The sequence below is a fragment of the Rhamphochromis longiceps genome, linkage group LG16, assembly GCF_057381845.1.
Source record: "Rhamphochromis longiceps isolate RC_006_pf linkage group LG16, R_longiceps_female_GT1.1, whole genome shotgun sequence".
In the NCBI taxonomy this organism is placed as follows: Eukaryota; Metazoa; Chordata; class Actinopteri; order Cichliformes; family Cichlidae; genus Rhamphochromis; species Rhamphochromis longiceps.
The window spans coordinates 6,515,481-6,539,746 of record NC_140572.1 but is presented as its reverse complement, the minus strand read 5'-3'; the positions used below and the strand labels follow the sequence as shown (position 1 = coordinate 6,539,746).

At 40.8% G+C, this 24,266-nt stretch overlaps 1 protein-coding gene across 2 annotated transcripts in view; it reads left to right on the top strand.

Moving 5' to 3' along the window:
- Positions 1-24,266, top strand: part of arhgef49 (Rho guanine nucleotide exchange factor 49) — a 77,261-nt gene that overhangs the window by 585 nt on the left and 52,410 nt on the right. The window contains exon 1 of one of the 2 annotated variants that reach the window (XM_085384572.1): positions 714-1,020. The exons of the other annotated variant lie outside the window; for it this stretch is intronic. The gene's annotated coding sequence lies outside the window, so the exon portion shown is untranslated. Of the gene's footprint in view, positions 1-713; positions 1,021-24,266 lie in introns of those variants that run through there. 2 annotated transcript variants of the gene reach the window in all.

The following is a 24,266-nucleotide window of genomic DNA, read 5'->3' as shown; positions in this document are numbered from 1 at the left end:
AGACTCGACTGTACACCGTGTTCGTGTTTTCCTCCGAAACAATAATTTCCGTTGGAGCAGCCTTTCAACGCCTCTCTCTGTCTCTCGCAAGAAAAGTTGACCCACACAACAAAGTAAAGCTATTTTTCGGCTACGAGCCGACAGGGACCCCGCCGTATTAGTCAGAGGTCCCTTTACTACAGTTCGGAGTCGCGGACCTTCAGTAATAGTAATAAATCACACAGCAATAGTACATTCACGTTGTTGTAAAAAGCACGATAATATATTAAGTAATCCAAAGTATTCAGAATACGTTACTGGCATTGAGTAACGTAACGGAATACGTTACAGAATACATTTTGGGGCATGTATTCTGTATTCTGTAATGGAATACATTTTAAAAGTAACCTTCCCAACACTGAACACATCACATATTACTGAGATGCATTAGATATTTTATGATCTTTATTTTTGACTTATCAGCTGCAAACTCCATAGATTTTTAACATTTACCAGGTTTGCAAATATAAAAACGTATTGGCTCTTTGAAGTTTAGAAATAAAAAACAGATTGTAAATAATCAACTTTTAATGGCAAAACAGTGACATCATCATTATTATTATTGTTGTTATTATTATTATTATTATTTTAGAAACATGAAGTGCATTGGATTACTACTGTGTAATCATAAAGTTGTAAGGTGAAGGAGGCGTTTTTACGAGCAGCACCTGAAGGCAACACAGTTCCCAAGGAGAAAGCCGCAAAAGCAAGAGGTCGCGTATCCGGGATCCTTCGATAGAAATCCATCAAAAGAGCACGAGGGAGGGACAGAGTGAACGAACGGCCGTGTGGCACGCGGTTTTACGTTAGTGTCGTTATCGATCCACCTGGAGGGAGCCGGTCTGTGTGCAACCGGCATCAGATTCTTAATAGTGAGGAGCTGCGAGGATTGAACCTGCTCTGTGAATCTGAGCCCACGTATAAAACGAGACGTCTTCTTCTGATGTGATGGAGGGGGAAGCGTTCTGGGAGTAACTTTGAGTAAGTAAAAAGATTAGGATGTATTTTGTCGTTTGAATTAGAAGAGCGGTAACAGCTGATTGATGCTGGCAGCTGCATCACCAGGCAGTCAGGTTCAGAGTCACTGGAGCGATCCCTGCAGTGATTTGTGAGTGCTTTTGGTCCTCAGCTGGTATGACTGACCTGCACATAGCTACTTGAAGCTTTCTTTCCCCATCACTATATTAATTATACATGTAGTATTCTTTGTAACAACCCAGGATAGGGTACTTTGTGTTATGTTTATGTTTTTTCCACACACAGGGTTAAATTTTTAATTTCGTGACTGTTCATATTACCATAGTGCTACTTTATATTTTTTACTTCTTTTGCTCGTTGAGTGATTAATTAATAATTTATTATTATTACTAACAAAACTGCAAATCACAACTTCAGAGTTCTTTCATTCTCAAGTAAAACATCTTACTTATATAGGATCAAATCACAACAACAGTTGCCTCAGGGTGCTTTATACTTTAAAGTAAGAACCCTACAATAATACAGAGAAAACCCCAACAATCAGACGACCTACAGATGACCCAGCGACAGTGGGAAGAAAAAACTCCCTTTTAACAGGAAGGACTCTCCGGTAGAACCAGACTCAGGGAGGGGCGGGGCCATCTGACAAAGACACTGTGGAAGAGAGCCAGTGCGGCTATTCTTGTATCTATTATTTAATTAATTGCCTTTTGAAGCTTGGGAATGAAATTTCTGCTTCAAGTAAAGTGTACATAAAAAATGGAAATTAGAACATTTCAGCATATTTTAAATATTGATAGCTTCAGCAAAGCCAAGATATGAAATTTAGTCATATATAAGTTCTTACATTCCAAGAACACAATAACTAGAAAATATTTTGTATTTTAGTCTTTATGAATAAACGAAAAATTATTTCATTTTACAAATTGCACTTTTTGCAAAAATTAGCAGTTTTTGTGTTTGTAGTGAAAAACTGACTCGCACATGGTGCTTGTTGGTTTAACGGCAAATTGGGACATTTTCAGGTGAGGAGAGTCAGAGCAATGAATATGTTATATAACCAAGATGGGAGAGTGTAGAACAACGCAGCTACACAACAGTGATTGTATTTGTCTTCATTATCTGCTTTCGCTCTGTGATGCCATTTAGTAAATGAAATAGGAAAACATTGCAGTAATATCTTATTTCCCTTGTGGAATCTGCGGAGTCTCGCAGTTTTACCCTCGGGGCTCCTTTAGTACAGCATTTTTCGGGATGACTGGGCCTCAGCAGTCATCCAAGCCATGACTGGAAATACCTCTAGGATTGATGGGAATACTGGCTAAAATCCAGACTGCAATCAGATAATTTTAATGAAACTGTTATACTCTTGCAGCAGTTTTCTTTGTTTTCTACAAATTAAAAAATACAGTATGAAAGACCTCAGGCTTGCTGTGCATACATATTTTATGCCTGTGGACTTAGTAGGAGGTGTTTTTAGTTTTTTTTCCCACCAAAATAAGAGCCACATGACTCTACCTGAATTGTTACTGGTGCTCTATCAAAGGCATTTCCCACTGGACATGAGTTACTGCACCCTGAAGCCTTTTAGTGCAGTGCTTGCACAGCTTTGGGTATGTTTTTAGGCAGAAAGGATTTACTCATTAAGAGAAATCAAATTCTTGGCAAATTGATTTCTTTTGCCAGTAAACCCTCACTATTGCTGTCTCTTCCATTTTCGTTCTCATTTTCTGTGAAAGAATTGAACTGAAGCCTTTTATTGAGACTCTGCCGTCTTAAACGAACCTATCAAGCAGTTTCACTCTGTAAATCATCGGGTAGGGAGATTACATTTAATTGTAGATGTTTCAGTACCGGCTTTGCATTAGGGAATTTGAACTTGTGAACTAAAATTCGAAGATTCTGGCTGCAGCGCCTAATCTTTCATTCGTAAAGACTTTATGCCCATCTGATGTTGGCAACAGATGTTAAGCAAATTTAAGATAAACTTGCTCTGAGGGTGTTTATTGCTTGATAGGCTAACGCTCAGCTCTGCGAGAGGTCTCACACTGAAGAGTCTCAAAGATTTTCCTCCTCAGAGTCTGGCTTTATTGCTCCCTATCTGATCTCTGCATGGACTCAGTCGGTGCAGTGATGTGATGAAAGGCCAAGCGGTGGACCTACAGACTCTCACAGCTTCATGCAAGCTACGCACACACACACAAATATGCACAGCCAGCTAAACAAAGTCAATTATATTAGGTGAGTCTGTCAGGCTAAGCTGGGAGAAATGCGTGGAAGGTATACTAAAGGGCCTAGGCTTCTAATACTAATGCGCATACTTGTGACAGGCATTATAAAATACTGGCTTTGTTTTGGAGAAAGATCAGCCTGACTGGACAGAGTTTAATTACCTTCCATTTACTCATTGCTTCAGATCAGGCACTTTTTTAGTCCATTCACTTCCAATTACTTTGTTCCTTAGTGATGATCATTAGTGTGGTCATTAAAGGATTAGTTTCTATGATATGAGCCTTTTCTGTTTTTTGTACAATATACAAATAATGACCAGGAAATTAAAACAGTGTCACTGCAGTGTTAGCTTGCATATGATTACTGTTTACGATTAGCTTACAGTCTCTGTAGAAATAATGATTTTTGCCATCCAGTTGATTTCTTTAACAAGCACGATGCTTGTGAGTAGAGTTTAGTTTGGGAAAAAAAAAGACGTTAACATGTCAGATATTTGAAAAATTGTAGTCGCTGGGTAGGCTATGTAAAACTATACATGTATAAAAAAGGAGCAGCTGTACAGCGAAATACATACTAAGAAAACCCATACAAATTAAAACCATGTTATTCCAAAGATTGCTCTCAAACTGTCGCTTGTTCAAATTGGCTATTTTGTGCAACATGTGGTGAACAAAATGAATACTGAGAACATGGATCACTGCACTAAACATCAGTTTAAATATATTTAATGTGTGATTTACATACAGAATTAAAGTAATATATTGGTATCTTTGGTCCTGGGGACTTCAATCACGCAGACTTAAAAAAAGCAATCCCCAAATTCCACCAGCACGTCAAGTGTGCCACTAGGGGTGACAAGATTCTGGACAAAGTTTATTCCAACATCAAAATGGGCTACAGGGCCAGACCTTTGCCACATCTGGGTCAGTCTGACCACTTGTCACTGTTTCTAATCCCTGCATATGCCCCCCTCAAGAAAACTGCTCTTACCATCACAAAGAATATTACCATATGGCCAGAGGGTGCCTCTCAGCAGCTGCAGGACTGTTTTGACAGGACTAACTGGGATATCTTTGAACATCAGGACTTGGAAATGTTCACAGACGGTGTCCTCTGCTATATAAAACACTGCATAGACACTGTTACAGCAGTCAAACGGATCCGGGCTTATCCCAACCAAAAGCCCTGGATGACCCGGGAGGTCAGGCAGCTGCTGAAGGAGAGGAACATTGCGTTCAGGTCTGGCAACAGGGATTACTACACCACAGCCCGATCCAACCTGAAGAGAGGCATCAGAGAGGCAAAGGGGGACTATAGGAGGAGGATCGAGGACCATTTGAAGAGTAATACCAGCCGGCAGGTGTGGCAAGGCATCCAGCACCTAACCAACTATAAGATCAATCTCGGAGCTGCGGACGGTGACCTGGAGCTGGCAGAGGAGCTGAATATCTTCTTTGCCCGCTTTGAGACCAGGGTACCGGAGGTATTGGAGCCACAGCAGCAACACGCCACCCATAGCAGCACCACCCTCACCCTGGAAGAGCACGAGGTGAGGCGCATGCTGCAGGCTGTTAACCCGAGGAAGGCGGCGGGTCCTGATGGTGTGCCAGGTCGAATATTGAGGGATTGTGCAGGACAGCTGGCTGGGATCTTCACCAGGATTTTCAACAAATCCCTCGCACAGGCGACTGTCCCACTCTGCCTGAAGTCCTCCACCATAGTCCCCTTGCCTAAGAAGCCCCACATCACCGGCCTGAATGACTACAGACCGGTGGCACTCACCCCAGTGGTAATGAAATGCTTTGAGAAGCTGGTCCGCAGACACATCACAGCAGCCCTGCCCCGCAGCCTGGATCCACACCAGTTTGCCTACAGAGCAAACCGATCCACGGAAGACGCTGTAGCCACAGCACTCCATGCTGCATTAACTCACCTGGAAGAGCATGGTAGCTATGTGCGGATGCTCTTCGTGGATTACTGCTCAGCTTTTAACACCATCCTTCCACACAAACTGGTGGCCAAGCTACAAGACCTGGGGCTTCCATACAGCACCTGCATGTGGATCAATAGCTTCCTCTCGGGCCGTAGACAGAGAGTCAGAGTTGGCCATCACACATCCTCAGCCCTGAGTCTCAGCACTGGCTCACCCCAGGGCTGTGTGCTCAGTCCACTGCTCTACTCTCTCTACACACACGACTGCACTCCTCGCCACCACAGCAACATCTTTGTGAAATTTGCAGATGACACCACAGTGGTGGGGCTCATTTCCAAGGGAGACGAGTCTACGTACAGAGACGAGGTGGAGCAGCTGACGTCATGGTGTAAGGCCAATAACCTCCTCCTCAACACTTCAAAAACCAAAGAACTCATAATAGACTTCAGAAGGAAAAAGGCAGAGATCCAACCACTATTCATAAATGGGGACTGTGTAGAAAGGGTGGCAAGCTTCCGCTTCCTGGGAGTCAATATAGAGGAGAACCTTTCCTGGAGTGTGAACACCTCCGAGCTGCTGAAAAAGGCCCAACAGAGACTGTACTTCCTGAGAATTCTCAGGAGGAATAACATCACACAGAGACTGCTGGTGTCCTTCTACAGAGCCACCATTGAGAGTGTTCTAACTTACTGCATATGCATCTGGTACACTAGCTGCACAGGGGCTCAGAGGAAAGCACTCCAAGGGATCATTAACACCGCCCAAAAGATCACTGGCTGCCCTCTCCCCACACTGGAAGTTCTACACAACGCCCACTGTTTTAAAAAGGCCCAAAACATCATAAAAGACACCTCACATCCTGGCCACTCCCTGTTTGAACTGTTGCCCTCAGGCAGACGGTACAGGGCAATCAGAGCAAGGACTAATAGACTCAAACACAGCTGTTATCCAACTGCAATAACACATCTGAATACTACAAAAAAATGTCCATCACGCCACTCTTGTGTTAATCTATGCACGGTCTGAAGCATGTGTGTGGGAATGTATGTGAATGTTTTACTGTTATATCTTATTAGTATTTTAAGTATTCTATCTATTTTATTTATTGAATTTTATTGTTTTATTTATATTTTGATATTGCTAGGGATGATGCAATGATCGGGGACCATTCTTAATTTCGTTGTTCTCATGACAATGACAATAAAGTTTCTGATTCTGATTCTGTGGCTTCAAGTTATTAAATCAAATTTATTGCTGGAGAGTTCTTATTTATTTTGATGTTGATTTTGATGTTTTGGTAGAGCATCGTTAAAGTCTGTGTGCAAATGGGTCTCTGTGTCAGTCCTGTAAAAGCCCGGTAATTTGTCGAAAGTATACCCAGCATCCTGGCCAAGGTTAGATAGGCTTCAGCCACCATGACCTTCACAGTGTAAGCGAGTATAGATAATGAACAGATGATTTACGTTACACCACAGAAATGTCTTATCACCGAGGTGGATTTTTTTTTCAGGAAATTACCATTTTTATCATAACACAACACAGAAAAGAGTCTGTAAGAACGTACACAAAACATTTCTGCTTCATTATTGGCGCCATGTAGAAGGCATTCAGCCTTGATTCAAGAGGGGGCACCTGTAAAGAAAACTGAGGAAAATTTAAAAAATACATCCCAAATGATGCGCCGCAAAAGCTCACCCACATATCAGGTTTGATCGGAATGCATTTATCAGGTCTTTGTCTTTGTTATGTTGGTTTTTGGAATTCAAGGCAAAAACAACAATGATAAGAAGAACATGTTGGAGGCAGCCAAGCAGCCTCAAACCTCATAGAGTGAACTCTTCTTCTCCCCCGAGAACCTCCTTTGTTTTTGTGTCCTGCCTTCAGGATAAACTATAATGCATCCCCCTGTGTCCTGTTAGAACATCAGTCACAGCTGCATGCTCAGCCACATGAAGGCAGCTTGACTGACAGTGTGAATGAGCATTCATTTTTTCCCAGTGCTCCCCCCTTTTAGCCATGAACACCACCAACAAAGGCGTTGTGCATGGATGACAGTCCGGGATCTCCTATACCAACGATGGGCAACCCCTAATTACCAGTGGAGTAATTAAAAATGTGGCAGCTGTGGCAACAGTCATGTGCTTCTAGGAAACCATCGAGAAATGCCCAAAGTAAAACAGTTAACAAGCCTCTTAAAGCTGGATGCACGCACCCTCAAAATATTGCAGCACACTCTTGCAGTTTTCAATGTTCAAAGTCAGAGTGAACTATTCCAGTTGAGCAGTTTTGAGTGATGCAGTTCACGTTGGGTCATACAGAGGTATTAGTTGCGTTTTCTGAGGGAACAGGAAGGCTGGAGTGAAAACGAAAACATAAGAGGCAGACTGAAGAGCAGGAAGGTCACTCGATAAAATGCTAATACAAGTGCTTTGGGTCTATGTGCTGTCAAGTCTGACGAAGAAGGGTGGGCTTGTTGGCTTCAAGATCTCTCCAAATAAGCCCACAGAAAGCACAACTCTTACAAGCTCTTGCACGGACAGACACACATTCAGCAGTTTGTTAAAAAAGAAAAAAAGAGTGCAACTAATGACATTGATAGTTTATCAGTCTCCTTCTCCACAAACATTTACTTATTCTGACCATGAGAATCCCAGCCTTGGGCTTCAAATGTTTTTACTCCAGCATAGTTTACATGTAGTGTATTTTTGTTTGGTGTTTTGAGTTGATTCCTATTTTCTGAGGTTCATCTTCAGCTTCAATTTCAGTACTGTACTTTAAACTAGTGGTCGGTAATTGTTACTTACCGGTACTTATGCTTTTACAGACAAAACCTAAAAACTTAGACTTAGATAGATTTTTAGACTAAATTATCAAAATGTATGTTTAATAGTCAAAATCACATTAAGTGCATCAGTAGTAGTCATCCTGCACAATAATGCTCAATAATCCAGGTACAGTGGGGCAAAAAAGTATTTAGTCAGCCACCGATTGTGCAAGTTCCCCCACCTAAAATGATGACAGAGGTCAGTAATTTGCACCAGAGGTACACTTCAACTGTGAGAGACAGAATGTGAAAAAAAAATCCATGAATCCACATGGTAGGATTTGTAAAGAATTTATTGGTAAATCAGGGTGGAAAATAAGTATTTGGTCAATAACAAAAATACAACTCAATACTTTGTAACATAACCTTTGTTGGCAATAACAGAGGTCAAACGTTTACTATAGGTCTTTACCAGGTTTGCACACACAGTAGCTGGTATTTTGGCCCATTCCTCCATGCAGATCTTCTCGAGAGCAGTGATGTTTTGGGGCTGTCGCCGAGCAACACGGACTTTCAACTCCCGCCACAGATTTTCTATGGGGTTGAGGTCTGGAGACTGGCTAGGCCACTCCAGGACTTTCAAATGCTTCTTACGGAGCCACTCCTTTGTTGCCCGGGCGGTGTGTTTTGGATCATTGTCATGTTGGAAGACCCAGCCTCGTTTCATCTTCAAAGTTCTCACTGATGGAAGGAGGTTTTGGCTCAAAATCTCACGATACATGGCCCCATTCATTCTGTCCTTAACACGGATCAGTCGTCCTGTCCCCTTGGCAGAAAAACAGCCCCATAGCATGATGTTTCCACCCCCATGCTTCACAGTAGGTATGGTGTTCTTGGGATGCAACTCAGTATTCTTCTTCCTCCAAACACGACGAGTTGAGTTTATACCAAAAAGTTCTACTTTGGTTTCATCTGACCACATGACATTCTCCCAATCCTCTGCTGTATCATCCATGTGCTCTCTGGCAAACTTCAGACGGGCCTGGACATGCACTGGCTTCAGCAGCGGAACACGTCTGGCACTGCGGGATTTGATTCCCTGCCGTTGTAGTGTGTTACTGATGGTGACCTTTGTTACTTTGGTCCCAGCTCTCTGCAGGTCATTCACCAGGTCCCCCCGTGTGGTTCTGGGATCTTTGCTCACCGTTCTCATGATCATTTTGACCCCACGGGATGAGATCTTGCGTGGAGCCCCAGATCGAGGAAGATTATCAGTGGTCTTGTATGTCTTCCATTTTCTGATGATTGCTCCCACAGTTGATTTTTTCACACCAAGCTGCTTGCCTATTGTAGATTCACTCTTCCCAGTCTGGTGCAGGTCTACAATACTTTTCCTGGTGTCCTTCGAAAGCTCTTTAGTCTTGGCCATGGCGGAGTTTGGAGTCTGACTGTTTGAGGCTGTGGACAGGTGTCTTTTATACAGATGATGAGTTCAAACAGGTGCCATTCATACAGGTAACGAGTGGGGGACAGAAAAGCTTCTTACAGAAGACGTTACAGGTCTGTGAGAGCCAGAGATTTTCCTTGTTTGAGGTGACCAAATACTTATTTTCCACCCTAATTTACGTATAAATTATTTACAAATCCTACCATGTGAATTCATGGATTTTTTTTTTCACATTCTGACTCTCACAGTTGAAGTGTACCTCTGGTGCAAATTACTGACCTCTGTCATCATTTTAAGTGGGGGAACTTGCACAATCGGTGGCTGACTAAATACTTTTTTGCCCCACTGTAAGTAAATCCCAAAAGGTTGATCCCGTTTATGTGGACGTAGCGATTTCAGTGGGAGAAACGTTCCGTCACTCATCCAAGTGACTTCTTCAGTCTCAGCTGACTGCAGGTTTCCCCAATCTTATAAACAGTACATTTGCACAATAACTGAAACTAACCCACTGAATGAACAATGGGCTGTGAGGTCAGTTCCTTGATCATTAATATGCAAACTGTCATGACCATTGATCAAGAACCATTGATCAAAGACCACTGATCAATGGCCATGAGTACCATTCACAGAGAGTTCGGGAATGGCTGCAATCACAGCATTGTAAGATGGTGACAGATGTACCCTGGCCTCCTCTTCGATTCAGAGATGGTCTTTCCCTTTTCACGTAAATGGCCTCCTTGACTTCGCGCTCAAACCAGCGTTCCTCCCTGTCTAGGATGTTACATCCTCCACATTGAAAGAGTGTCCACTGGCCTGTAGGTGTAAATAGACTGCAGAGTCCTGGCCAGACGAGGTAGCTCTTCTGTGTTGTGCCATTCGCTTCACCAGAGGTTGTTTGGTTTCCCCGATGTGTAAATCCTGGCAATCCTCCTGGCACAGCGTACACTATATTACTCTATTTGTGTCAGGGGACCCGATCCTTGGGGTGGTCCAATTTTTGGTTGCAGTGTGTTTTGGGGTGTAAAAGCCACGGAAGAAGACCGAAGAAGTCACTTGAATGAGTGACGAAATGTTTCTCCCCCTGAAAACACTAAATCCAGATCAACCCTTTAGGATGTATAATAATGTAAGTTTTAAAATGAGCCTTTATAAAGAGACTCTAAATCTGGCCAAGCTGTTAAAGACTGAAGTCATTCATGTTGATCTACAGTACTATGCAAAAGTCTTGAGGTCGCCCTCATTTTAGTATTTTCTGCTTGGCAAATGGGAAATAGGTCCAGCAATTTATTAAAATGTGCAAACATACATGTAAAAACAGTATATAAGGCAATTATGTACATTTCTAGCTTGAAGTCAATATTTGGTGTGACCCCCTTTATTCTTCAACACAGCTTGAACTCTCTGAGACAATCCTTCTTGAATTTTAATATCTCCTTTGGATGTTGGCTGCCTTTTGTTCCATTTTCTGTCAAGTTGATCCCACACTGCTTCAATAATGTCGAGGCCCGGGCTCTGGAGAGGCCCATCCATGACTGACAGTGTTCCACTATGTCTTATGTTTTATCCAAGTATGTTTGTACTGCACTGGCAGTGTGTTTGGGATCATTGTTATGTTGGAAAATTGAGCCACTACCAATCAAACAATTTTTTTTCTTAAAAAAAAAAGAAATTTAGGGCTGAGCTGATTAGCATGTTAGTTTTTTTCTTTGAGATAGTGGTACTCACATGATAGCCATTGTAAGTATATGATTATATAGAATGTTATAGTGTTGATTAAACATTTTATATAAGTATTTAACATGAGCTCAGCTTTAAACATCTGGAGCAGAAACAATCTCACTGCACATAATACAGTTTTATGTGTAGCGAGGCGTTTTGATGATATTTTATTGCTACTTTTGCTAAAGTAATGGTTCTGAAAAAGCTCCTCCAGCACTCGTCATTGCGAGTTAGTAGAAAATCATTAGATGATATAATATATCAAATAATATTTTACAATCCTTCTGGCAGGAAGGAGTGCAGAAAGGTAAAAACATGCAGGATCAGTGCAGCAAGCTGTAGGAGGCAGTCGGCATGTATAAGAGAATAAAAGACTGGCAGCAAAAAATGGTAACATCATCCCTGCTTGTCTTTCTGTAAAAGCCACTGCACACCACTGCTGCACATCATACACAGATAGTTTCTGGCCTATCACAAGGAATCATCTTGGTGCAAAAATACTTTTTCATGCCTGTCAAACAATATTACTTTTAGCATTTTTTTGTACAGTTAACTAAAGAAATGATAACAAATGATGTGTTTTTGCAACAGACTGTTAGTAACAAAGTGGCTATATTTAGATATATAGGCATGAATCTCCTCTGTATGGGTATAGGGGTGTGATGTCATGTTAACAATCCATTAACATCTGGCTTACATCCACCAAGGTCTTCAAAGTTATTGGTTAAATTGACAAAAAGACTTAAAGTTTAGAAAATATGATGCTTACAATTGTGGTATTTAATGTTAACATATAGGAAGTAGCATTTCAAGATTTCAAGGTCAGTAGATTGATCTGATAGGGAAAGTGACAATAATGCTATATAAAGCGATTCACATCTGTTTTTCTTACTGCCAGTGTTTGTGCTGATATCATGTAGGCAGACATGGAATGTTAGATGGGGAAATATGTTACTTTACTATAACTACATTGCAATAACAGGTTATAACCGTTTAAATACATAACGATTTGAATACAGATTTGTGACAAATGCTGTATAGCATGTCAATTTTAAAGAAATTACAAAGAGGTCTGTCTTCTTGGAAGTAAAACAAAGAAATAAGGGGCTTACTGAAGAGTTTTGCACACTACTGTACATTTGCATTACTCCACACAGGAGAATGAAAACAGGAAATAAGCCCCAAACTTGCTTCAGGCGTGTATTTCTTTGCTTACACCTTTCATTTGTAATGTCTATGTGCTCTCTGCAAGGTGTAATCCTCTCTAATATAGCATCAATCCAATAATAATATTATGTGGATTAGCCTCTATAATCCATTCAGGTTTATTATTCAGGTAGTATTAACGTACTGAAGGACAAAAGCTGCAATCCTGTGACACAACCAGTCAACAGAGGTATTTAAGAAGCATATTTTAAGGTGTGTTTAATCATTTTAGCAAAAGACCATATTATACTTTGAGCGCTTCATACTGCCTTTAAATACACCATAAAAATGTGTGTAAAAATGTTATTTCATACATCCCTCATGTCTCTCATATTAGCTGGAAACCTGGCTGCACAGCTCTGCATGTTAAGTGATGATAAGGCAGGTTTCGAGGGAGTCAAACAAAGAATGAGGGTGGTTACTTGCAAGTTACCTCAGCAAGCAGCAGCAGCAGGTTCCTTTCAGTGCAGTCATTTTTAAAAAAGCATAACCTTGCTGACAGCCTGTGGCAGCGTAAATGCTCCCTCAGTCCGTGCCCTCTCCACCCATCATCTGGTGTAACCATGAGTAAGGCTTCACACAGAGCTCCAGCTGTGCTCACTCTCCACATCCAACCTTTTTCCCTTCCCCTCACCAGCAGCCATTTGTAACACCGCTCTCATTTTCTGTGCCTCTTTTTTGCTCTTCCTTCTCTTCACTGCATGCTCCAGTGATCCTATCTGTTCTGCCTCTCTCCAAATTTTCATTTTTTTTCTCTATTGCAAGCAGTTTGTTCTCTCTTTTTCTCCCACTGATAAGAAAAAACACTAAGCACAACTGAAGATAAAACGAGCACCGTGCATTACATCAGTGTTAAATTACTGTCTTTTTCACTAGAAGTAGGGCAAAGGTTCATTGAGACAAAGTACTAGCCTGGTGCCCATAGAAGAGGAGATGTGGTTGCTTGAAGTCAACCACTTTACAGCAGACTGCTGTAAAAATGTTACTTTCTGGGACATTTTTACGTAAAAAAAAATATCAATCAAGGTAAATTGCAATATTAAGTATTTTTTAAATTAATATCTGCCACCCTGTAGTTCGTTAGTTAGGCCCCAGTCACACTGGCCTAGAGACCAATCGGCAACCCCTTGGATAATGTTAGTCACTAAAGGAATTATATATATTATATAAACCATTGGCAACCAAAATAATTATCTATATTCCGGTTTCAAATACTTACTGGATGTTGATGCCATTCACTGTGAAATAGATCGATAAAGTCTGGTTACAGAGACTTACAGACCAGTGACCCCTTCAGGCAACCACAGCTCACTAATGAAAAATCTGTACTCCTCAACCAGTTGGCGAGTGGTTGCTGCCAGTTGCCAGGTAAAAATCGGTCACAAAGAGGTATATAGTGCTGCACCAAAAATTGTTTGCTAACATATTGTAGCAGTCCCTCATCGTTCGCACAGAAGACAATGACCACTTGCCACCTGTGTTTAAATGTGTTGGTTGCAGCAGTAAGCCATAATGTTACTTTAAAGTGGAAGATTCTCCGTTTCAGATTTTCTTTGCACTTTTTTGACTACCACATAGGGAGTAGTTGGCAAGTGTTTGCAGACAAATTTTCATCTTCCATGCAACGGTGGCAGTTTCCAAGTAACTAAAGCAATCACAAGGATGTTTCTGGTGCAGCAGCCTCTTTGCGACTGATTCCATTTGGCAGCAAATGCTTGCCAGCTGGTTAGGTCATATATATTTTTCTCTAGCGACTTGTGGTTGACATGGTCAAGGTCTGCATGACTCAGGCAATCGATTTCGCAGCAACTTGCAGCAACCTCTAGCAACCACTTGCCACTGATTGGGGAATACACATTTTTACCTAGCAACATAAGGTTGTCAGTGCACGCAAACAGGTCTCTAAGTCAGAGGTTAGAAAGCACACCACTTATTCCCACTCTTACTGAAAAAATATGGCATGAGGTTCAGTCTTCCATAGCAATTGTTTATTTTTTTCATATTTACTAAAAACATTAAAATCACCTGGAAGTGTTTCATAGCATCAAAATTCATTTAAAGGTTATATACTGTACAAGTTTTGATGGATGTTTTCCACAGCCCCAATGCCTTACGATGCAGAATATTCTCACCTGATCGGATCTTTGAAACCAGAAATTTCTAAAGAATTCTGTCGACAGGAATAACCTGCCCAGCGGGAAACCCGCTAGAAATCAACCATGAGTGTCATGTTAGATTTGCCATCCAAGACAGTAGCATTTTAGCAGCTATATAAACATATACACATTTTCTCAGAGGAGACTTCACTGGGTGTGTGTGTGTGTGTGTGTGTGTGTGTGCGTGCGTGCGTGCGTGTGTGTGTGTGTGTGATGTGAAGCCAGATGCAGAATCCTAATGAGACTCGAAGCCGCTGCTGCCTCTTTGCCACCTGACAGCTCGAAGACAGATTCTGCTTTTGTGTTTGTATTTTGTGTGTGTTTGCAGTGCACATGTTTATGTCTGGTGTCTATTAGGATTCAGACAACATTTTTACCAGAAGACGGATTATCCTAAAAACAGCTGAACAGGCTGCCAGTGTGTGCAGAGACGTTGGTTAGTTGATCAGCGGGTCTCAGAGGAATGTGTCTGGTTGAAGAGGCTAAAGACTCTGTGCTGATTTTCAACTTCGCCTTTAGCAATTTGGTTGGTGAAATATGGATTAAACTGCTGCTCTCCACCTTCCACCCTCCTCTTTCTCCCCATTTGTCTCTGTCTTCTGTAAATTGCTATAAGGGACAATGCCATTTAAAAAAAAATGTTATCCTGTTGAACGTTACAAGAACCTGACCTGCAGAAAATAAAGTATCAAGATAGCGGTAAAAATACTAAACAAAGACAATAAATATGGACTTGACCGCTCCCTCTTGTTCTTAATATTTTTAACCTTGTACAAGCACAGCTTTTTTTTTTTAAACTAACCTTGATTTGAAATAAATAGCCACCAGAGTGCTGAGAAACCTGCAATCCCCGGGTTATGTTGTTGCACCAGTTCCCATATAGCTCTGACATCAAATAAAAAATTAACTAACCACAAAAAGTAAAATTGTGTTTGGGTGATTTCTTTGTTGTAACAGTGTTTCTTGGCAACAAATCTTATACTGCTGCAAAGCCTATTTATTTCTCCTTAAATTGCACCACATTTGTAAAGGAAAATCGGTTAAGCAGCAGAGTTAAGTATGTAGAAAAACTTTCCAAATCTTTTGCCAATGACAAACAGCTTATATGTTAATAACTCTAGTTTCCTGCCGTTGATTGGATTGGGTGATTGAAATCTGAAGAAAAACACAACTTGTCAATTTAGCAATTTATTCATTTAACAAACGGGCCTGGCACCGTCGCCAGCTTGGTAATACACTGCCATGGGATAGCATCCCAGTATTCTACCAGCACATGTCACAAGTCAGCTAGTGTGGTCGCATTCGTCACTCTGGTACGAACGCAGAACAAAACCAATCAAGTGTTCAGTGGGGTTGAGGTCAGACTGCAGACAGGTCCTTGGCACCATTTAAAGGAAAATAAACAGGCTTTCCAACAGCACCAGATTAACTGCCAAGAAGAATTGTTACAAATGAAATAATCGAATACACACGTTTTTCTGTACTCTATTTTATTCTAATTTATTTAATTCTACTCCTTTATTGTCTTTACTTGTGTGGTAGTTTAAAATCTGGCTAAAGGAGCTTCTTTATAAATATCATTATTTTATTATTGTTACAATTTTGAATTTGAAGCTTTGAAAATTTGTGTAGCATCGTCAGGCAGTCAAATCATGTTTTGGATACACCTCCAGTGGACTGTGTCATGTCTGTACAGCAAGCTGTGTGTTCTCCTGCGTGCTCACCAACACACCACAAGTGAATTTTTATGTTTCAAGTCTATACTTTTTTTCATCAGATGTATTTAGAAGGCTAAAGGGGCCCATTTATGTAACACCTATACAATTACTGATACTAGGGAACATTATCATACATCAGAATGGAGTATCACAATATACTATGACATTTCATCCAGTGCTTAGTTAAACTGTTAAATGTAATAACATATTTTGTGGGATTTGTATGAAATATTTTTAGACACTCACAGTGCCCTAGGCATTCTTTATGAAAGGTTTCATCAAGATTAAGCCACTTATAGGAGGAGATGGGGACCATACAAACATAGATATGCTACAATCATTATTATAGTAAGTGCAGTGATTGGGATGTGAGAGTGTTTCAGTTGGGAACGCTGTCTTTTATTTTCTGCTGTTTGTCTAGAATCCTGCCTGGAATGTGGCCTTCATATAAATCACAAGATCATCCCAGTAAGAGATATTTGGGGGGATTTTTTCTTTTTTATCCTAATCTTCTCCATGAAAAGCTCATTTTTATTGTATGTGCTTATTGGCAAGCACTGAGTTCAAAAAGCAGAAATGGCTTTTTCTTCTCAAATGACCTCACATCTGTTTTGGTGCTGTAGAAATAAGAAATACATATAAAAATCGAGGCATGTTGCTGCAGACGGTCCTGGGATCAAAACTGAGGCCTTTCTATGGGTTCTGTCCTGGTACACCAGCTTCCTCCTAGAGTCCAAAAAAACATGTGTGAGTTAGAGTAATTGGTGATTCTAAATTGCTCATAGGCGTGTCTCAACCCTCAACCCGGGATAACTGGGAAAGGCACACAGTGACCCTGAATTGGACCATGGATGGAAGAAAATGGATAGACTGCTGGATTGTGTCATTGTGCAAACATGTATAGACTTAACTGTACGCCTTCTGGTGGTAGTCCAGATGTCTGCTTTTGAAAAAGCCTCACTGACACAGGAGGAGTGATGGTGTCAGTGTCCGGGGTGATTCCTGCAGAAGGGGAAAACGTCCACATTTCCAAGGTGCACACAGTCATTTGTTGACAGTGGTGCTGGTGGAGGCTGATAGAAAACCTTTGAAATTTTTATGTTTAAAGAGAGCCATTTATGGGAAACCTGAGGTATGTGTACACCCCGGCAGTGGCATCTAGTTATTCTAGCATTAAGCTGTAATGCTATTCTAAGGGCTTTACCGTGTGTCATACAGCAACCTTGCTTGTTTCCTGTTACGACTGCGCCATGCGATGATATATATCATATGATAAAATGAAACGTCTGTCATTTCGCATTTTGTGGTATTTCAGAATACACTGTGGCATTACTACTGGTATGTGGACGAGCCCAACTACACAGCCCTGTTTGAGTTTGATGGTGCACTTTATCTGAGATTGCATTGAGACTTTGCAGTCGTGTTTTGCAGGCAGGCTTTTTTCTTGATGACCATGCAGGAGAAATGATAGGCTCAGGGAAGCTCCACATGAGGATCATCTAGTGTGTGTCACTATGTATAATCCTGTGACCAAAATACTGTTTTTGTTCACAGTCTCCATGTAGCCATCAATGAGTATCTAAATATAAGCATATTTTTCTGTAATAATAACCCGTGGTAGGTCATATGGGATTTTAAAATTTTCAAGGTGCTAGTTTAGCGAACATTTGTTTTGCTGGCTCTCAGGCTGAATATGCAAGATTACATATTACATATGCTATAATTCTAACTTGAAGTGAGTTGTTTACTTGTTATAACGTACATATTTATGGTGAGGCTTAGTTTGCTGCTATAGTTTAAGCTTGAAAAGGTCCATGGTTACATTTTGTCTCTTACAAAATGCATTGTATCGTTGTGTTTTTTAAGCAGTTTTTTTCTGCCTTTTATAGTTTAGTTGGTCTCACATAATGCTGATGAAGGTAGCATTATATATTTTAATATTTAATATATACTGTAGACTTTGTATTAATGCTATAGGCAAGCAGAATATTACAATATGTTGGACCTTTAATCATTTAGTTTTTGAAAAGTGTCTTCTATTTTATACATTAATGTTTTATCTGAACTTTTTCAATTCAACATTTGCTCTGATTTTCTCACTAAAAAGAAAAAAAAATACATACAAATTAGTACCATTCATTTTCAAGTATCTAATTAAATGTAATTTTATTTATATAAACTATTCACAACAACATGTGCCTCAAGCAGCTGATTTAAAAATTAAAACAGAAATAATCCCTTCTGTGTGGTCATTATATAAGCTATTCTCCCAATTTACAGAAAATGCACTGTATCATGATATATAGTGTTATATGAAATGCATAATATCGGGATATGAGATTTTGGCCCCGATTTCATGCTCTCTCTTTAGGCCTTTGCATACATCACTGTCATGAATTAATGTTACAGTAACCAGTCATAGTCACGTCTGACTACAGACATAGACCCCATCCTGATACTGATTAACTGCCTCCAACAGTTCACAGCCACTGCTTGTTATCTTTTTTCCTGCCTATTTCAGTACCATTGAGATTAAAAAAAAGACCTTTCCACTGAATTTTTTTGCATCATAATACGTCTCAACGCGCCCCCTCTCATTGATGTGTAAATGCTGATGTTTCTGAAGTACGCCCGAGTTTCCTACTATTACTGTGAAGATTGCTGCAGTTGAATTTTTATGGCTAATCTGTTTTATTTTTGCCTCCCACGCAGCACAGTCTCGACGAGCAATTGTTTCACATGAGAAGAGGAACAGCATTGATCTGTGTTTCTCGGGCTAAGCTTCCCTTGATAAGTACGAACCAGCCAACATAACTTGTGGTTTGTTTTCAGTTTTGGAAATGGATTGGGTCCACTGCACCATCTGCAGATATGTTGTTGCACTGAAGCATCAGTATGTCAACAACTGCGTGCTTACTGTATCTACTGAAGTGATTAATTTAAGCTGAATATTAAGCGGGGCATCAGTTTACTAGATGATTAAAGCTCAGTCTTGTTTCTGCTTCTGTTAGGTATTTTTCTAATTGACTAGCAATTATTCAGACGCATGCTGGCATGCTGTGTAGCCTGTAATGGAGATCAGGGGATCTGTTACCTTAACTTGTGTTTTTACTTGTTTATGAATGATTGATATTGGAAGCTAAATGAAAAGACACACACATTATTTTTATTGTTTAGGGATTCTTTATTGACTTTAGTCAATATTTTGGGAGGACTGTTTAAGTGTCGGTTTATGTTAGGAGAGCTGAAGAGTGAAAACAGCTCAGGTTCCCTGCTTAGGAACCGCTGAGGGGAGACTGAAATGACAGCTCAGGGGAGGCTAGTCTGGGTCTTTCTAATTTATGTATTTATGATTAAAGCATACGTGTTATTGAATTTTATATATATATATATATATAAAAGTGTAAAACCTCATATATATGTATGTGTATATATATATATATATATATATATATATATATATATATATATATATATATATATATATAAGCTCCTTACCATGCATGGAGGGTTTCACCCCAAATCCAGCACCCTGAGGCTGTACGCTAAGCGGAAGGAAGGGGGCCGGGGACTGGTGAGTGTCAGCACCACAGTCCAGGATGAGACAACGAACATCCAAGAATACGTTAGGAAGATGGCCCCAACTGACCGAGTGCTCAGTGAATACCTCAGGCAGCAGAAACCCAAGAAAGAGGAGGGAGACGAGGAACCATCATGGAAGGACAGGCCCCTGCACGGTATGTACCACCGGCAGATAGAGGAGGTGGCTGATATCCAGAAATCCTACCAGTGGCTGGACAAAGCTGGACTGAAAGACAGCACAGAGGCACTAATCATGGCAGCACAAGAACAAGCTCTGAGCACAAGATCCATAGAGGCTGGGGTCTATCACACCAGGCAAGACCCCAGGTGCAGGCTGTGTAAAGATGCCCCAGAGACAATCCAGCACATAACAGCAGGGTGCAAGATGCTAGCAGGCAAGGCATACATGGAACGCCATAACCAAGTGGCCGGCATAGTGTACAGGAACATCTGTGCCGAGTATAACCTGGAAGTCCCGAGGTCAAAATGGGAGATGCCCCCAAGGGTGGTGGAGAATGACCGAGCTAAGATCCTGTGGGACTTCCAGATACAGACGGACAAAATGGTGGTGGCTAACCAACCGGACATAGTGGTGGTAGACAAACAGAAGAAGATGGCCGTAGTGATCGATGTAGCGGTTCCGAATGACAGCAATATCAGGAAGAAGGAACACGAGAAGCTGGAGAAATACCAAGGGCTCAGAGAAGAGCTCGAGAGGATGTGGAGGGTGAAGGTAACGGTGGTCCCCGTGGTAATCGGAGCACTAGGTGCGGTGACTCCCAAGCTAGGCGAGTGGCTCCAGCAGATCCCGGGAACAACATCGGAGATCTCTGTCCAGAAGAGCGCAGTCCTGGGAACAGCTAAGATACTGCGCAGGACCCTCAAGCTCCCAGGCCTCTGGTAGAGGACCCGAGCTTGAAGGATAAACCGCCCGCAGGGGCGTGCTGGGTGTTTATATATATATATATATGTGTATGTGTATATATATATATGAGGTTTTACACTTTTACCTCATTCTCACTTAATACTAAATGTGTCATTAAAGTCACATGGCAGTCATATTTCATTAATTTCATTAATTTTGTGTTCATATACATTCACACACTACTGCTTTGTTATTGGTTTATATAAGCTGCATTCACCATTTTTTTCTATTTTCTCAAGTTACCTGTCAGTTGCTGGTTTAAGTAAAAGAAGCAGCAGGGTTTAAATATAGAGGGCAATCATATGGACTGAACCATCTGCTGTCATTGCATGGGGGAGAATGTTTTCAACATGAAATTTAAATGAAATGTATTTATTTCCCCCATTGCATCTAAAATGGTTTACTCCATTACGCCACATGTTGAGCTTTCTTTTGATTAGGGTAGATTATTTGTTAATTTAAGGCTTATCTTTGAGTAGAGTTCTGCTTAGTTGGTCTCTTTTATGGGCCTACTTATTACTTAAAACAGCCTGTGAATTATGATGTTTTTGATATTATTTTTGGCTTTTGGGGTAGAATACAACACACGTCCTTTGTCTGCTTGGTAGACCATTCCAGAAACATGCCTGAGGCAGTTAGAGTATAAAAGGAAGCTAGGTGCTTTCAGAGACCGGGCGGGTTTGTGTAAATGTGTTTGAACGCCTGTTCTAATAATAAAAGCAACATATTTATTTCAGCCTCATGCTTCTTTGTCAAACCTGAAGCCACTACCAGCCAAACTGATATGTCCCAATCAGATAAAGAAGAGTGACTTAACGTCGGGAAAGAGTGCACTACTTTCATTTCCATGAAGTGACATTTCAGTCAATTATCCATTACCTTGGCAACATCTGTAGGAGAGAGTGATGAGAGAAGCCTGGAGATGGTGTGCAAGAGATCCAGAGAGAGGAACTTTCTGGTAAACTGTAGAGAAGAATAGATTGACAGAAAATTGGATTTCATGGCGTACCATCAGGAGGGCTGGGTTCATTCAGCGTGCTGTGTGTCTGCAGGCATGCTGATTATGATAGCATAGCTCTTCTGTGCACACAGGACTTTAAGTCTGCCAATACTTGGCTAAACGGGGTATGTGCATACGCGCATACTGCACACTCACATATTCATTCGCCAACACATCTCACAATATAGGTCATAAAGGTTTTTTTATGTAACAGTTGACACGGGAGTTTAATGGAGTCCTGCAGTTGCTTCTCTTTCCGTTCAGGCCTACTAAGAGCCGCTGGAAAATTAAATAATGAATGAGGTTAATGGGTCACGATGGTTACATATGACCCTGTTTTCCATTTATTTCTCGTTTTCCAGGAAGGTCACCTGTTCTAGTGCACTGTCTGGTCCAGTCAATAACAGCACACACACAGCCTAGTTTGTTGCTGCTGAGCAGATCTGATCATCTAACTAACAAACTCATGTTTTAAGAGCTTAGAGCTGCTTTCTTGGGACTAGCAGCAGCTGTGGCAAAACTTCAGTCACCTGCTGATAACAATTTCAGTTGAATATCTTTTGTTTTTGTTGTGACTTGAAAGAAAAGGTTGCATTTGGGAAAGGGCCAGTGGCTCTTGGATTTTATTGTATTTGCATTTCATAAATTAAATCATTCAGTAGAGTATCTGATGACAAAAATATGGATTAGTTCCAACCGCAGATGATAGTCAAACTTTCTCTATGTGCAGAGTTGTGGATATTGTGCACCCACACGCATGCAGAAACACACACTTTGAGTGAATGAAGCTGCAATTTTAGCTGACGTATGTGGGCCACTTCCCCTGCTGCCTCCTGTCTCAACACTGTAGGTCAAAATATGTTCACATAAGAATAGTTTGTGTTCAGCATCCAGCAGAACTTATTAAAAAAAAGTGTGTACTTCCACTTCCACTAGACGTGGCTACAGACTTAAAGCTTTGTGCTGCTTTCCTTACAAATCAGATTTGAAATGTTGGTAGTGCTGGATGGAAATCAGAATTCATCAGGGGGCCACGAATGTCTGTACAAAATGCAGTGGAAATGCTCGCTGTGCTTTGAGAGATTCAGTTTTCACCAAAGCAGAGTCATGGCTGAAGTTGATAATTGCCCAGGACACATTTGGCTAACCGCTGTTGAAAAAAGATATATGTGACCAACAACACCCTTTTACGGGGTTTGTTTTGCATTCTCATTTAGAGCTATCCCCTTGTAAATGACTCATCCAAGTTACAGTCAATGGCAGTGAAATACAGGATCTAATAGATTTCCAGTCACCTCTAAACAGTGATAGAACTGATCTTCATATTTCATGTTGGTCTTCTGGTTCAACAGTCACAGACAGTCAAGTGTTCAGTCAACCACAAAATATGAAATCAGCAAGTCAAACACCAAGTGCACAAATGAGTGACATGCATCAAAGCCTAAGCCATAATATATTGCATTTTTCACACTGTAAAGTTACCAGACTTGATTAGCAGTACGAGGTAGGCATCCAATTTCTTCTTGAGATTTATAGTATACAGTCAATTACAGTAATATGCAGTATACTTTTTACATCTTTTGAATTGCTTCTTATATTTAATGTAATTGTGCTATTTTAAATATTCAAATCACTTTAGAAACACACCAGTGTGTTTACCTGTCTTCATTCACATATTTCCCTAACGGCCGCGGCAGATGGCTATCCTCTTACTGAGCCTGCTTCTGCCCGAGGTTTCTTCTTGTTAAAAGGGAGTTTTTCCTTCCCACTGTTGTCCAGCGCTTGCTCATTGGGCGTTGTTTGTTTTCTCTGTGTTATTGCAGGGTCTTTACCTTATAATAGAAAGTGCTAAAAAACTGTAATTATTATCATTGGGCATTTGTAACTTCATTACCCTTTGTATGTTTCAAAAGCTCACTGGAAGAATGAAAAATGAAATGTTTATTTACAGGTAATATATAAAAATAACTGAATAGCATATTTCTCATTCTAATTACCAGAACCTCCTGAGGTTAACCTTTGTCAGTGGACAAAGACCTAGTTCATGGGGTAAATATAGTTCAGTGTGCCGAGCCTGTGGTTATGTTTCTGTATGTGTGTCACTGTGTTCCATTGTGCATTGTGACCTTCATCAACCTCCACCCATTCACTCATCACTCTGCTGATTGTTAGGCATCAAAGGTACACACTGTGGCTCACAATGGCATTGTGGTTGCCAAGCAATCAAGCTCCGGATAAATTGACAAAGGACATTTTTACGACATCCTGTATTAACTCAGTAACCCCCTTTCCAATGTAAACATTTCCATCTAGTCGACAACAGTATATTATTCCTGCCCTGAAGAGCTAACAGTTGCAGCCATTGTGAAGCAGTTAAATCTACATTAAATGAGGAACTCGCTTGCATATGTACTGTACTGGGCATGGTACGTGTAAAATAAATTTTACTAACTGACATGACTTCACTCTCGTTCTGCTTGCTGGTTCAGGGAAACCCTTTTTTTTTTTTCCAGTTTTAGGATGCTACATTCTTCCAAACTCCCAGGGATACTTATTCAACACTAAAA